The sequence below is a fragment of the Microplitis demolitor genome, chromosome 8 (assembly GCF_026212275.2).
Source record: "Microplitis demolitor isolate Queensland-Clemson2020A chromosome 8, iyMicDemo2.1a, whole genome shotgun sequence".
Taxonomy (NCBI): Eukaryota; Metazoa; Arthropoda; class Insecta; order Hymenoptera; family Braconidae; genus Microplitis; species Microplitis demolitor.
The window spans coordinates 233270-248720 of NC_068552.1; the positions used below are offsets into that span (position 1 = coordinate 233270).

The 15451-nt window shown below is 26.6% G+C and overlaps 1 protein-coding gene and 1 long non-coding RNA gene across 2 annotated transcripts in view; one reads left to right on the forward strand and one right to left on the reverse strand.

Moving 5' to 3' along the window:
- Positions 1–3059: 3059 nt before the first annotated feature.
- Positions 3060–5022, reverse strand: LOC103568724 (uncharacterized). Its single transcript, XR_548879.2, has 3 exons — positions 4918–5022; positions 4480–4777; positions 3060–3276 (listed from the first exon to the last, which is right to left on the reverse strand). It is a non-coding gene; the product is annotated as an uncharacterized LOC103568724 (long non-coding RNA).
- Positions 5023–5143: 121 nt separating this feature from the next.
- Positions 5144–15451, forward strand: part of LOC103568723 (ets DNA-binding protein pokkuri) — a 35471-nt gene continuing 25163 nt past the window's right edge. Inside the window, exon 1 of the mRNA XM_008545683.3 lies at positions 5144–5765. The gene's annotated coding sequence lies outside the window, so the exon portion shown is untranslated. The remainder of the gene's footprint in view (positions 5766–15451) is intronic.

Consider the following 15451-nt stretch of genomic DNA (forward strand, 5'->3'; position numbering starts at 1 on the left):
TAATAATAATTATTGAAACAGAAGTGTACAAAACTGATGGTTAGAAAAAAAAAATGACAAGATAATTATTCAGTACAATGGGGAGTAACATTTGAGTTGCCTGGGAAAAAAAATGAAAGATTCCTCGTCACCTATAGCAGGATCAGCAGCCTCACCACATCCTTTCCTGCACCTTGATCATCGGAGACGTTACGGACGACCACCATCACCACCACTGCAACCCATCGAGCTGGAACTCATAAGCCAGCTAAGAGATATAACAGGTAAAACAGGTTTGTGGGCGTCTCAGACTACCTGTCCTGCTTTAAACTTACCCCCTCTTCCTCATCTACATCATCACCCTCGAATCCCACTATAGATTTATCCGAAGTAGACCCGCGACTACACCAAAAAGTTCTTCTTTTGATTTCTACGAGGAAATTTCATTGCAAAGAGGAATTACTACATCGAGAGAGAGAAACGCTTTTTGTCCAGAAGCGGGGATGTAGGATGAAAAGGAAGAAAAAAAATAAAGACACCGACAAGATAAACCTTACGACCTGTGATCCGATCTTTAGTAGATATACTTATGCCGTGTGGTATGTGGAAGAAAGAATGCAATGCGGATCCAGAAGAATAACATGAGGGAAAGGAAAAGGTCTCCACACTAAAATGAAATATTTTAAGAATTAAATGTTTACATTGTGGATTAAATTTTTTCAATAGCGATTTATACTCTGATACAATAATAATAATAATAACAATAATACATAATACTCTGCTCCAATGAAAAGATTTTATTATTATTATTATTATTATTATTATTATTATTATTATTATTATTATTATTATTATTATTATTATTATAATTGTGTTGTAGAATAAAAAATAAAATGTAATATTTGAAAATAAATGATTTAATTTTGAGTTTAATGTTTTTTGCAATAAAATAAAAGTGAATGTAACGCCCACAATACATATTGTAAATATATTGCTGCAGGTGTAGGATTTCACCATCGGTAAATTATATAAATTTACCGCAACTTTTAAAAATTTAATAAATCATAACAAGTTTTACAAAAAATAATTATTTATTTTGTTATCTGGTGATACATTTCTATAGAGGTGTAGAGACACCTGTAAATACACGGAGAAAAAATATAGTAAATTTTACTAAAAAATATGAGAATAATTACCAAATTTGGAGAGTAATCTTGAAATGCTTATGATTTATATGAAAAATTAATAAACAGATAGGCATATTTCACGGGTCGAAAAATTTGATATGAATTTGGTCTAACTGGACAGTATTTAGAATACTTGGTCTGTTATTGAACTTCTATAAAAATTTTAATATGTTTTTTATCTATCCAGACTGGAAAATTTGATCTGATTTCAGTCTAAATGGACTATTTGATCTGTTTTTGATTTTTTACAAGAATTTTTAGCTGTTTTCGACCTGTTATTTTAAGAAACTATTGCGTTACAGGCAGACCAAACTAGATTAATTCTTAAATTTTAAAAAATTTTACTTCTGAAAATTTGCAAGGACAAAAGTAGATTAAATCATGGACTTGTAATATTTTTATTTATGGGCAATATTTATAAAAGTAATATTAAGTTACAGAATTGATTATGTTTTGTTTACTATTTATTTAGTGTCTTTTGTTTAAAAATGTCAGCAGTTAATGAAAGTTCGACAGCTTAATTTTTAGTTGTCTTGAATGAATATTTATAGCATTGAATAAAAGTGATAAAACAACTCTTAAAATGTCAAAAAAAATTATCTTATTTACTGGATAAAATCGAAAATATTTTTGCATTAGAAAACATCATAATTCTTGTGACATCTTATTACGGAAGTGTCTGAGCGTTTCAAATATTAAGAAAATTAAAATAATTTAATAATCTATATTATTATTATTATTATTATTATTTATATTTTTAAAAAGTCCTGTTTTAGTTCTAAAAGCGATTAAAAACAGACTAAAAATTATAGTAAATAAAGTCTGTTTTTGTCCTTACAAACAATTGAACACAGACCAATAATTATAATAAATAAGTCTGTTTTTAGTCTAAACCCGATTTAAAACAGACTAAATATCATACGAAAATAAGTCTGATATTAGTCTGGATAAGGAATATTACAGGTAAAAACAGATTAAATTCCTATATAAAATAAATACGATTTATAAATTCGAATTAAAGAAAAAATATTTGAATTTATCATTTATTTTAGAACAGATCTAATTTTCTGACTCGGGTTTACAAGTCGTTTAGTAATTAATCGTATACTGGCTATGGAAAATCTCCTATATTGCATATTCATTTTTAGTTACATTTAGTAAATTTTACTAATTAGAATGGAAAAAAATAAAATTTAATTTTGATAAGCTTTTAAATTTTTATTAATGTTGCTATCATTTTGATTACTATAGTTATTTATGTCATCTGTATTGGTATGGGTGTAGATTTTTGTTTTTTAAAAAATCACTTGTGGTTTTAACCGAGATTCGAACCCTGATCTACCGCGCGCGAGTCCTTTCCTATGTCTGACGGCCCGATATCTCCTTTGAACATAAGTTTTAGAACTTGTAATACATATTTGTATATGTTATCCCCACTAACTTTTAATTTTATCTATCGATAGTAGAATTTACTATACAGATAGTAAAAAAATATAATCGTGTTAGCAAAAAATACACTGCGCATAGTAATTTTTACTATTTTGTATAGTAACAAATCCTACATTGCATTAGAAAATTGACTTTCTTAAATTAGTATTTATTAATCGTACTTATAGTAAAATTTACTATACAAATAGTAAAAAATATAATCGTCTTAGCAAAAAATACAGTACGCATAGTAATTTTGAATATCTTATTATGTAATTATTACTGACTAATAAATTTTACTAAACGTTTAGTAATAATTATCGGTATTTACAAACGTGGTAGTAATAACTTAAAGCATCAACAATAAATGAATCTCTTATCTTTAAAGTATATCATCCTCTTATCGCTTAATTTATTTATAAGTTTATTTTGCCTGGTAAATAACAATAAAAATAAATATCAAGCTGTAAAATTATTTTAAATGAATATTAAAATATCCATAATAAATCTCGATTATTAAACGATAATAGTTTAAATATATATTTAAATCATGTTCATCATTCAACAAAGTAATTGTCATTAAGTGACCCAAGCAATTTTGAAAGTGATGTGTCTGATGAGACGAGGTAGTTATTTAAATAAAAAATAAAAATAAATATCCATGTCCCAATCACATTCAATCCTGTAAATAAAAAAAATATTAAAAAAAGATGGCTTTACATTTGAATCAATTGCGCCACGCAAATTGAAAAGGTCAAACGAGCGTGGAACGATAGCGTTGCCCGCATCGTAAAGATTGGTACAATTTCCGTAAGACAGAGCGCCGATGAGAATATTATAAATGCCGCACGTGACAGAGCTCAAGAGAGAAGAAATAAATGAGACAAAAGTTTCAGATAAGTATGAGTAGTACTGCTAAGAAAGAGATGCTATTTCATATATATATATATATATATATATATATATTAGGTTGGCCGAAAAAAAACAGACTATTTTTTTTTTTCAGTCTCTTATGAAAATTTGTTGGTTTACGATGTTTTAAGAAGCCTCTCCAAAAATCAGCTCAATAAAAAATTTTCAAGAGGTCGCTCACAAATTTTGAAAATATCAAAAATGATTGAAACTTGAAGTGTTATTTCTAATTTTTTTTCTTTCTCATGGCAGCAATAGTTTATAATTCTGAAATTATGACTGCGCTGAAAATTTAAGCCCAAAATTTAGATATTTAAACCTCACTCAAGAATTTTGAATGTTTCCGAGTGCTGTCTTTTGAACGTTTTCGAGCGATCCGAGAATATTGATAATAAAGCTTCTCGATTTTTTCACCATCAATTTGCGTGACAATGATTAAAAATATAATCCGAGTAATAGAAATAATAAGTTATTGTATAATAAGTTAAGTTTGAGACTGTCCTGTATATTTTTGGGTACGCAAAAATTATATTTTAGTGAAATGACAATAATTGAGTTATAAAAAAATACAAAAACTAATTCAAAGTATTAGTCACATATTATCAGTTAATATTCAAAATTCTTGAGCGCCGTTTGAATATTTAAATTTTGGGCTTAAATTTTCAGCATAGACATGATTTTATAAATATAAACTATTGCTGCCAGAAAGAAAAAATTTATAAGTAAAAAGTCCGAATTTCGATCATTTTTTATATTTTCAAAATTCGTGAGCGACCTCTTGAAAATTTTTTATCTGATTTTTGGAGAGGCTTTTTAAAACATCGTAAACCAACAAATTTTCATTAGAGACTCGGAAAAAAAAATAGTCGGTTTTTTTGGGCCACCCTAATATATATAAAGCAATAATACTTGAAGAGTGAGAAGAAAGAAGACTCGTGTGATTGTCGTCGACTATCATATATATTTTACATACAGTGATAGTATGAAGAAGCTACGAGGAAGTCTTCACTTCAGTCGACGATAATTCCCCCTTATAATCTCCTACCATCACGTTCCACCACGTTCTGTCTGGTTGATGTTGTTGTTGTAGTTGTATGGTTGTTCAACTGGTGCTTCTGGTGTACCAGTCTGCGTTGTTGATGTTGTTCATTGCTTCTTGTTGCTGCTGCTGTTTCTTTTACTGATACTCGGGTATTCTCGGGTTGATTCGTGCTCCAGCTTCGAGTATTTCCGTTCGGATCACGACATTTTGCCCAATACGTCATACACTACTGAAATTATCAAATGATTTTGGAGTTTGATTCTTATTAGAAAATTTTTATCTAGTATAAATATATATACATATATATATACATACATACATACATACATATATATATATATATGTAATACTATAGTGTTTTATATTTACTGTTGTGAGGAGAGCTTTCTTCTTACTCTTTTATTCTTTCTCTGTCATACTAGCGTTTAAATGTCGTAGATTACGTCGACAGTGTGATATATACATATATGTACTGGTATTATATCCATCGTCGTGTGGAATAAGGAAGGTGGGGAAGAAAGGACAACCTTCCGCCATCCGACACTTCCTAAAGCCGCTTGTAGAGTGGCGCGACGATTGGACGTTTGGATGATTCTCTGTTCAGTCGCTCGTCAACCTCAACAAGTGACGGTTCTGTTTTCGTACCGTCTGTAATTTTTAAATTTAAACCACAATTCAGTGTTAAATATTACGAGCTATTTAAATTATTATTTAAAATAATAATTAAAAAAAAAAAAAAACATTATGATTAACAGATAATTTAATAATTACTGAGACTAAGTGATACCACGAGGATGTTAATTAGTGATTTTTAAAATATTTATTTAAGTGTGTTTTAGTATTTTGAATTAAAAACTTATATCTCAGCATATTTGTCTGTGATATTTTTTTTATTTTTTATTTTTTTACTTGTGTTTTATTGGTTTAATTGCACTGTTTATTACAACATGATGGTAAAAATTTGAATTTAAATAATCAGTTAATGGATTAATTAGTTTAAATAACGAGAGATAAATAATTGAGGACGTTTTTGGTCAAGTGTGCTTCCGCGAGTTATAAATCTTATATATTATTATTCCTCAAGGAATAACGTGTTGTTTTTTATTCGTCGTCCAGATTGACCAATGAACAGTGGTAAAGTGCACGGTCTATCGCAACGGCGAGACAGCGGCCAGTGACACTCATTCTCGGATTTTATTCACCAGTTGAGAATCAAGGTAATTGTTAGTTTTTTTTTTTAAATTCGAATTTGAATTTTTATTTTTCGTCTTCAAGTTTTACACTCTAAATTTAATAGACAATTTCAAATTTTCAAATTTTTTTTTCAGTCAATTACAAAAAAAATGAATGTAGACAATTTGAAATTTTTTAATAAATACATAAAAATTTAAATTTTTAAATCCGCGCGTTTTTTAAATTTCTAATATTTATGCCATATATCTGCTACACTCACAAAAAACTAAAAAAATGCAGTTAATTACAAAAATAAATTTAGTGAATGTAGCAGAGAATTTGAAATTTTTTAAATTTTTGAATAAAAATTATAATTTTAAAATTCGCGCGTTTTTTAAATTTATAATATTTATAAATTGTCACATTTGCTACACTCAAAAAAAAAAAAAAAAAAATAACAAAATGCATGTGTAGGAAATTTAAAAAACTACAAGTGCAATTTTAAAAAAAATTTTTTTGACGTTTTTGAAAAAATTAAACGTCAGCTAACTTTAATATGATCGCCAAGTTAGTTGACAGTTCAAAATTTTTTAATTTTATTTCAACGACTTAATTTTTAAAAAAATAAAAAATATGCACATGTAGAAAATTTAAAAAACTAGAAGTGCAATTTTTTAAAATATTTTTTTTTTTATTATTTATTTTATAAAAAAGAATCCAAAAATTATTAGACTTCTGCTAACGTTAGTATGATTTTTTAAAGATATATTTATATTTTTAGTAATAGTATAAAAACAATAGTATTTAAATTAAAAGAAAATATGTCACGTAGATTTAACTCATTAAAGTCAGATGTTACATATAATTTATTATATGTACAGCTGTGACTTTCTGTTTCTATATTTTACCCTTTAAGTTTATGTGTGGACACGAAACACGTTCATGAATCGTGTATGATAAGCAAGTTTATTGTATGATATATATGTAGATATATATATTTAAATTGTATAGATCTCAGTATATCACATCTGATCATTGAGATTGTGGTGCAGTCGTACGAATCATCAATCTTTTTATAATCGATTGTCAGGAAATAAAAACCGTGACGTAAGCTATTAAGCTGAAACGGAAATGCTTACAGTCATTGTTCTCCATATACTTATAGTTATTATATTATTTCTTATATATATTTTATCTTACAACATCATAAATAAAATAATATTAATTTTTATTTATTATAATAATTTTTTTTGTTGGTAAATTTTCCTGTCAAATAATAAATTAATTAATTAATTATTGTTTAATATGAAAACCCGTATAAAATTTTTTAATACTTAAATTATTTTTTTTTTAATAGACATCAATTATAATCTGAGGTATTTAAACTTTGACAGTGATGTCATAAAAAACATTTTTTTTTATTGAAACAAAAATTTATTTAAAATTAAATTTTTATTTTTAGTTACATATTTTAATTAATAAAATATGATGCAAGTTAGCTGACGTCTATTAATTTTTGAATTTTTTTAAAAACGACAAATTATAAAAAAAAAAATATTTGAAAAAATTGCACCTGTAGTTTTATAAACTTTCTACATGTGCATTTTTTTATTATTTTTTTTTTTTTTTGTAATTATGGTTAAAAAAAAATATTAAAATCACTAAACTTGAGATTCTAAAATATGATCCTGAAGTTAGCAGCCAGTTTACAATTTTTGGATTTTTATTTCTATCAATTTGAAAAAAAAAAAAAAAAAAAAAAAAAAAAAAAAAAAAAAAAAAAAAAAAAACTAAAAATATGCACATGTAGGAAATTAAAAAAACTACAAGTGCAATTTTTTGAAATATTTTTTTTTTTAATAATTTATCGTTTTTCAAAAATCTAAAAATTATTAAATGTCGGCTAACTTCAGTATCATTCTAAAATATCTATTGATATATTATAATTAAAAAATATAACGGGCCAGACTGAAGTTAATAAATTTTAAAATCTCTGTATAATAAATCAGAGACGAAATATATAAATCAATATAAATTTAAAATTTAATATACATTTTGACGTGAGACTTAAATTTTAAATGGTATAAATTTAAAGCATTGCTATCGATCGTTATTGCTTTCAAAATATAAACTGAGTTCACCAGAGCTTTGTTTCATAAAATTTTCAAAATAATTAAATCCCTTCGATTCAAACCAATTGTTGTTCACAATTTTATTTTTGTTTCAACTGAAATTAAAACCGAATAATTTAATAGCATTAGATTAAAAAAAGAATATGCAAATGAAATTTCTTTGTTGACTTGAGCTGCCATCTCTCGGGGCTGTATTACAAAAGACATTTCGCATTTTTTTTCCTGTATAATAAGTTGCAATGCCGGAAGAACTCGACAAACCAAACAACAAGTCTCGCATATAGTTATTTTTAGATATACAATTATTACTCATCTTCCTTATCTATTGTCTTATCTCTCCTTCCGTTTACAATCATAATGGATAAACTTTTCAAGCTGCGATTTAACTTAAATTAAAATTTTTTAAAATATACATCACGTTTTATTTATTTACTAAAAAATTCGGAGTCAATATACGGATTTTATTTAAACTCGCATTTACTCTCAGAATTTTTATATTAAAATAAACTCCTTTTAGAAGTGAATTTTACTCCAAATTGGAGTTTAAATATTAAAATAACTCTGGATTTAATCTGCGTTTACTCAGTAGAATTTTTACTAGGGACATGATTTTTGCTTTATTTTTTAAATGAGTAGTTCAAATTTTTGATATTACGGCGAAAATATTGGCTTTATTAAAAAAGTTTTCGAACAAAAGTTGTAGGAAATTTAATTTAAAAAAAAAATGTCTCTTATGATTTTTTTATACGATCAATATTTTCGCTGTAATTTAAAAATTTAGATTCATAATGAATGATTCAAAATTTGGGGAGTTACGAAAATCTAAATTTTGAAATTACGGCTTTCTTAGTAGTCCTAAGAGAAAATTATAAGAGGCATTTTTTTTCGAAAATTAAATTTTCTACAACTTTTGTTCGAAAACTTTTTGAATGCGACCAATATTTTCACTGCAATTCAAAAATTAAGATTCATAATGAATGATTCAAAATTTGATTAATTATAAAAATCTTAATTTTGAAATTACGGCTTTCTTATATGTAAAAAAAATATATTATAAATAGCTAACATTTGGCCGATTTTCGTATATATATCATATATTTTAAGTACATTGAAAATATATCTTAGAGTACATGAGTGATAATGTCGCAGATATCAGACAAATATAAAATTAAAAATAAATGGAGTAAATAATTAAAAAATTGAAATTAAAAAAAAATGCACTTATTAATTTTTAAATTTTTTAAATGCCCATTTTTTAAAAAGTTCATTTTATTAATTATTAACTCTATTTATTAATAATTTTAAATTTGTCTCTGCCACATTCACACTCATTAGAATGACAGTAAAGTTAGCAGATATTTGAAATTTAAATAAATTCTTTTAACAGATAAACAATAAAAAAAAAATATTTCTAAAAAAATGCACTTGTAGAAAATTTGATGAATTATAAGTGCAATTTTTCAAAATATTTTTTTTTTGCCACCTCATTAGAATACATAAAAAACATAATTATGAAAATCTATAAAACATATAAGTGATCCTGAACTTAGCAGACAGTTAAAAAATTTTGAATTTTTTTTCAACAATTTAATTAAAAAAAAAAAAATAAACAAAAATATGCACATGTAGAAAATTTTAAAAACTATAGGTGCAATTTTTAGAAATATTTTTTTTTTTATAATTAATCGTTTAAAAAAAAATTCAAAAATTATTAGACGTCTGCTAACTTAAGTATCATAATCATAACATAAAAAATATATATTTTTCAACGTAAAATTTATTTATGTAGTGCAATATACATTTTCTATACATCTGACATAAGTCCAGAATAAAAATATAACAGCAGGCACAGCTCGAATTTTTTTTGCCATTTAACTCTCATCCTTCTGTCGTTTTACTGCAACAAACACTACACTCGTCTACATCTCGTTTTATCGATCGTACGTTCTCCCTTTTATTTAATAGCTCTACAAAATAGGTGCCTTCTGTGAAACAAAAATACATTTATCAATACTAGTGTCATTCTGTAAAACCGATTACAATAATAATAACAAGATAATGAAAATATGAACTTTAAAGATTTGATAAAAAATTAATTTGGAGCATCCGAGTTACATAAAACATACAAGCGAATTTAAAAGCATTAATTGGAGTAAAAAATAATAATAAATATATTGGTTATGAAACATATAGAGAGTATGATAACGACAGTCGTGGTATCCAATAATAGCTTTAATAAAAGATTAAATAAACTCGATGCATAAAATAGCTGGTGGTACAATTCTGGTTGTTATTATCGATCTCATTGGAGTGTAGCAAGCGTTTCATCGTGAATTTCCATTCGTCCACCCTCTCCTGGTGATGCCTTGTCAGGGGTTACTTATACCAACGAGATAATGTCGAAGAAAGGGGGGGAGAGACTAGGGGTTGAAAGGGAAAAGGCGGAATGTATAGAGGGTTGAAGTGAAGTCAATGTAGTGTAGAAAGAGATAGATAGAAGAAGAAAGAGATATAAAATGGGGTTGAAAAAGGGCTTTTCAGACGTAGCTCTGACTAGACTGCCGGAAGAACCCGGAACCCGGAAGCAAGGGCGATGAGGAAGCGACTCGGGTAAAAAGTACATTTCTCTACAAGTCTACGAGTATTATTGTATATACATATAATACACAGATGTATATAAAAGATACCGAAGATTCCTAGGATCTGAGAGTTGGATCGTGTTGGGGAACGTTGCTCATTAAGATCAAGATAAAAGAACAAATGTCTTGTTGCTATGATCTATTACTCCTTTTTTTATGATTTTTTAAGTCCGATTAAATATAAACGTTTATAAATTTTATTAGCATGTGTAGATTAAAATATATGTTTGTAAGGATACAATTATATATAAGGAGTAATAAATAATATATGAGACGTTCTGTATCATATAGTTTTATGGATTGATAATAAAATAATTAGTGAGATAACTAACGGTGTTTCATCCGGTATGAATATTAGTTCTCATCTACTTGTATACATTTAATATTTCTATGTATATATAAATGTGTATAGTGTGAGAGAGGTTAACATTGTGAGTACGTTGATGACTTAGCAGAGTTTGTTGTATAGAGGAGGAAAAGAGAGAAGATAACCGGTCCAGTATCCGGACCGGAAGTTTGGACCTTGGATCTGCGTCACGAATACGTTTCTTTTCTTGTATTTTTATTAGTTGGTTTTTAAAGGTGGTGTAGATGTACATAAAGGCAAAGTGGTATTGAGAGACCAGAACGCCCAGTCGACTCTTGGCCAGTTCCTGGACCCTCATCTCTACCCCTCCCCCATTCTCATATCTTTCTCCGTTCTCTTTTATTCTCTTCTCATTTCATCTTTTGAGTTTGAGAGAAGAGACGAAAACCTGAGCAAAAGGAGAATCTAACATCACATGGATGGATGGCATCCGGCCCCTCGTCGCTTTCTCGGAGAATGCACTTTGAGACGACCAGTCGGTGAATCGTAAAGCGAGAAAAAAAATGGACAAAATATATTAGCTGAAAGATAATAATAAATAGAATTATTATTCGTTCCATTGAACTGTTTTAGTTTCTTGTATATAATTATTATTAAGATAAAAGCAACAATAGACACTATAAGAGACAAGATTATAATTTCATTTTTTTTACCGTTAACGATTAATATTATTGAATTTTGATTTTAACATTAATTAATCTTTTTATTAATCAAATTCATGCTTTTTGATGATAATAAATTAGATTTACTAATTAATTTCAAGTGGTGAAATAAATAACCAGGATACAGCAATTATTGACAGGTTAAAAACTCGGCTGATCTAACTATTGACATGCTGTTGCTCCAATTATTGACACCCATAATGCGCATGCGTCATTAATCTGTAGAACTAAATAATTTCTAATTTATTAATTATTATTCAATTAATTGGACGAATTTTAATCACCAAACTATTCGAAATATTTTTTAATCAAACAAAAATTAAAATCGATTAATCACTTTATTTATAACAATTCAATAGTAAATATATGACAGCGTGGGTTCGCCGGAATTGTCATTAGGGTTTGCAACAGACTTATGTTTAAAAAAAGACGTTACGGTGATGTCTACTAATCTGTCAATATGAGATACAACTTCAATATTACGTACTAATTATTGACATCCACTATTTTAAAATTAAAAATCATAAAATTTACTGTAAATATATCATATTGTTAATTTTTGATAATTTATTCGTTTATAAGAAAAAAAGTTGATGTGATTAGATGGAAAAAATAATTAAAAATCATCGTTTTAAAAGACTGCTTTTCTAACCGGAATAGTTAAGAAAATTGACGTTCACAAGCTGTTTTGATAGACACCAATAAATTTAATTTTTTTTATTAATAAATATTTAGTATTTTTCATTAACAATAATTTTTTTCAATTTTTTAATTATAAAGACCGTTTATAAATGTATACGGTTATTATTAATATACTAGGTAATTAAGTATGTCTTAAAATAAGATAAGGTGTCAATAATTGGTGTTTTTACCTTATTATTACTTGAAAATTAGATCACTTAATTTTATTATTAATTTCCTAATATTAAAAATCCATAAATTATATTAATATTAATAAATTAAATTTTAATACACGTCAATAAATTTTACACCATTTAAATTAAAATAAACAATTAAATAAAAAAAATTACACGTATAATTAAATACAGAAAACGATAAAAAGTAATTATTTTATTTTATTATTCTGTAGTGATGTAGTCTTCTTGGTATTTTGCTTCCTCATCTCTTGTCCGGTCAGATCTACGTTTAGATTCTATTATTGTACTTCACTTCCGTCTGGCATATTTATACAACCGGTACCAGACAGCAATTTACACCTATATACCATACTATCCTTTCTCAATCCGCTTAAAGTCTCAAGAGAATAACCAAAATAGCATAATATTTATCTATTTGTAGAAAATTTATTCGCTTATTGATCCTTACAAATTTTTTTCACCGATTCTCTATTAATATCCTGTAGTACTATTTTAATTTTTTGCTTGCTTAAAAAAAAAACAATAATTCAAATGTTGAAACGGATAAGATAACACGGAGAAAAAAATATAGTAAATTTTACTAAAAAATATGAGAACAATTACTAAATTTGGATAGTAATCTTTAAATGCTTATGATTTATATGAAAAATTACTAAACAGATAATCATATTTCACAAGTCGTTTAGTAATTTCTCATATACTGGCTATGGAAAATCTCCTATATTGCATATTCATTTTTAGTTATATTTAGTAAATTTTACCATCCCTGCTTAGTAAATTTTACTATCCCGTTTAGTAAATTTTACTATATTAGAATGGAAAAAAATTAAATTAAATTTCTATTAGCTTTTAACTTTTTATTATTGCAATCATTTTTATTATTATTATTATTTATAGAATCTGTATTGGCGTTGGTGTCGACTTTTGTTTTTTAAAAAATCACTTGTTTCAACCGAGATTCGAACCCTGATCTCCTGGGCGCGAGTCCTTTCCTATATCTGACGGCCCGATGTCTCCTTTAGACAAAAGTTTCTGAACTTGCAGTACATATTTGTATATGCTATCCCCATCAACTTTTAATTTTATCTATACATAGTAGAATTTACTGTACAGATAGTAAAAAAATATAATCGTGTTAGCAAAAAATACATTGCGTATAGTATACGGAAAGAAAATTCTAGCAAAATTTACGATGTTAATATCGTAATCGTGGACTAGGCTTTTATTAGCGTCAATTTTAAAATATCTTATTTCAAAATTTACTATATGGGTTATATTTTTTACTATTTAACATCGTAATTTTAACAAAGACTTTTAGGATTAAAAATTACTTCAAAAATTACAATTTAATATCGTAAATAAAAAGAAATAAAAATTACAATTCAAAAACTATATTTATTCCTATATTTATCTTTCTATGTACTTTTGAATAAAATAAATATTACAGTGCTGCCTCTGTTACAATACGATATAAGCTCGAAAAGTTACGATAATTTATCGTAATTTTTAAATATTAACTGCGTCTTCCGTAAGAGGCGCTCTCATGACTTATGAATGTATATTCAAATCGTTTATATGAACCTTAAAAATATTTTAAAGTGAAAGCTTTCAGTGGCCGAGTGGTCAAAGGCGTCCAACACTTCGAACTCGCAAGGACTTGGGTTCGAATCCAACGTCCGGACATTATTTTATTCTTTTATTTAAAGTTTCTCTTCAAATTTTACGATATTCACATCGTAATTTATACTAGAGAGCTTAAGACTTGGTATTATTTGTCTGAAGTATTATTTCTTAAATGAAATTTCCAACGTTACATCGTAAAAATTACGATTTTGAAAGTCTAGTCCACTATTACAGTAATCAATAGGACAAATTACGATATTATTATCGTAAATTCTACTAGAATTTTCTTTCCGTGTAATTTTTAATATTTTGTATAGTAACAAATCCTATATTGCATTAGAAAATTGACTTTCTTAAATTAGTATTTATTAATAGTACTTATAGTAAAATTTACTATACAAATAGTAAAAAATATAATCCATAGTAATTTTTAATGTCTTATTATGTAATTATTACTAACTAGTAAATTTTACTAAATGTTTAGCCATAATTACAATTCAGAATGTATTTTTTCATATCTGTTAGTAAATTTTACTATAAGATTGTAATTTTTACTATACTTTTTTCTTTGTGAACATCTTTCTTGGTCTATTTTTTGGTAGTAGTTTTTTTTATTAAATATTTAATATTTTAGTCATGGTAGTAAAACTTGGGCGAGAGACCAACGCATCGTTAAGCTCGTTATTAAATCCAGTATAGCGTTACATATGTATATATATATATACATATGATAAAAACATCTGGACAATTATAAAAATCATTTAATTTAAAATTTTAAAAATAATTATAATAGTAAAAAAAAAATAGTTATGAATAGTCGCTTTGTTATCTCGATAAGATAAATTTGAAATCTTTTCTCACGCTCAGTCACATTTATACAATAAATTCTTCATTTCTTGTTTTGAAAAAAAATTCTCAGCCTACCCGATGAAGCCATTGTATGTGTACTCTTATGTCGAACCTCTTTCTGGTAGCAACCACCCACTACTCAATGCACAGATGAGCAAGTTTTTGAGATGTCGGTTAGAGCAGGTAGTGAACCCCAGGTAAATGCAGGTAGACTTCCTTTCATCCTATAAATAGTTGTTCGGATATTTTTAAAATTAATATTTATTTTTTTTTTATATTTTCCACTTAAATGTATAATACATTTTCCCTCGTCTCGTTTTCTTCTAATTTATGACCGGTGTTATTTATACGCGAACTAATCTATTAACGACCCGACGAACCTTAACGTTCAATAATTATTTACTTACCTTCCTAATTAGTCTTAATGTATATAGAACAAGATGTTATAAATATTAAATAATATTAGACACGGGAAGCTGGTATGAGATACAAAAAAAAGGATATTACGATTTTTTTTCAGGATTCGTTATTAAAATTCTCAAAATGTGTGACATTGTTATGCATCACTTTAAGAATATTC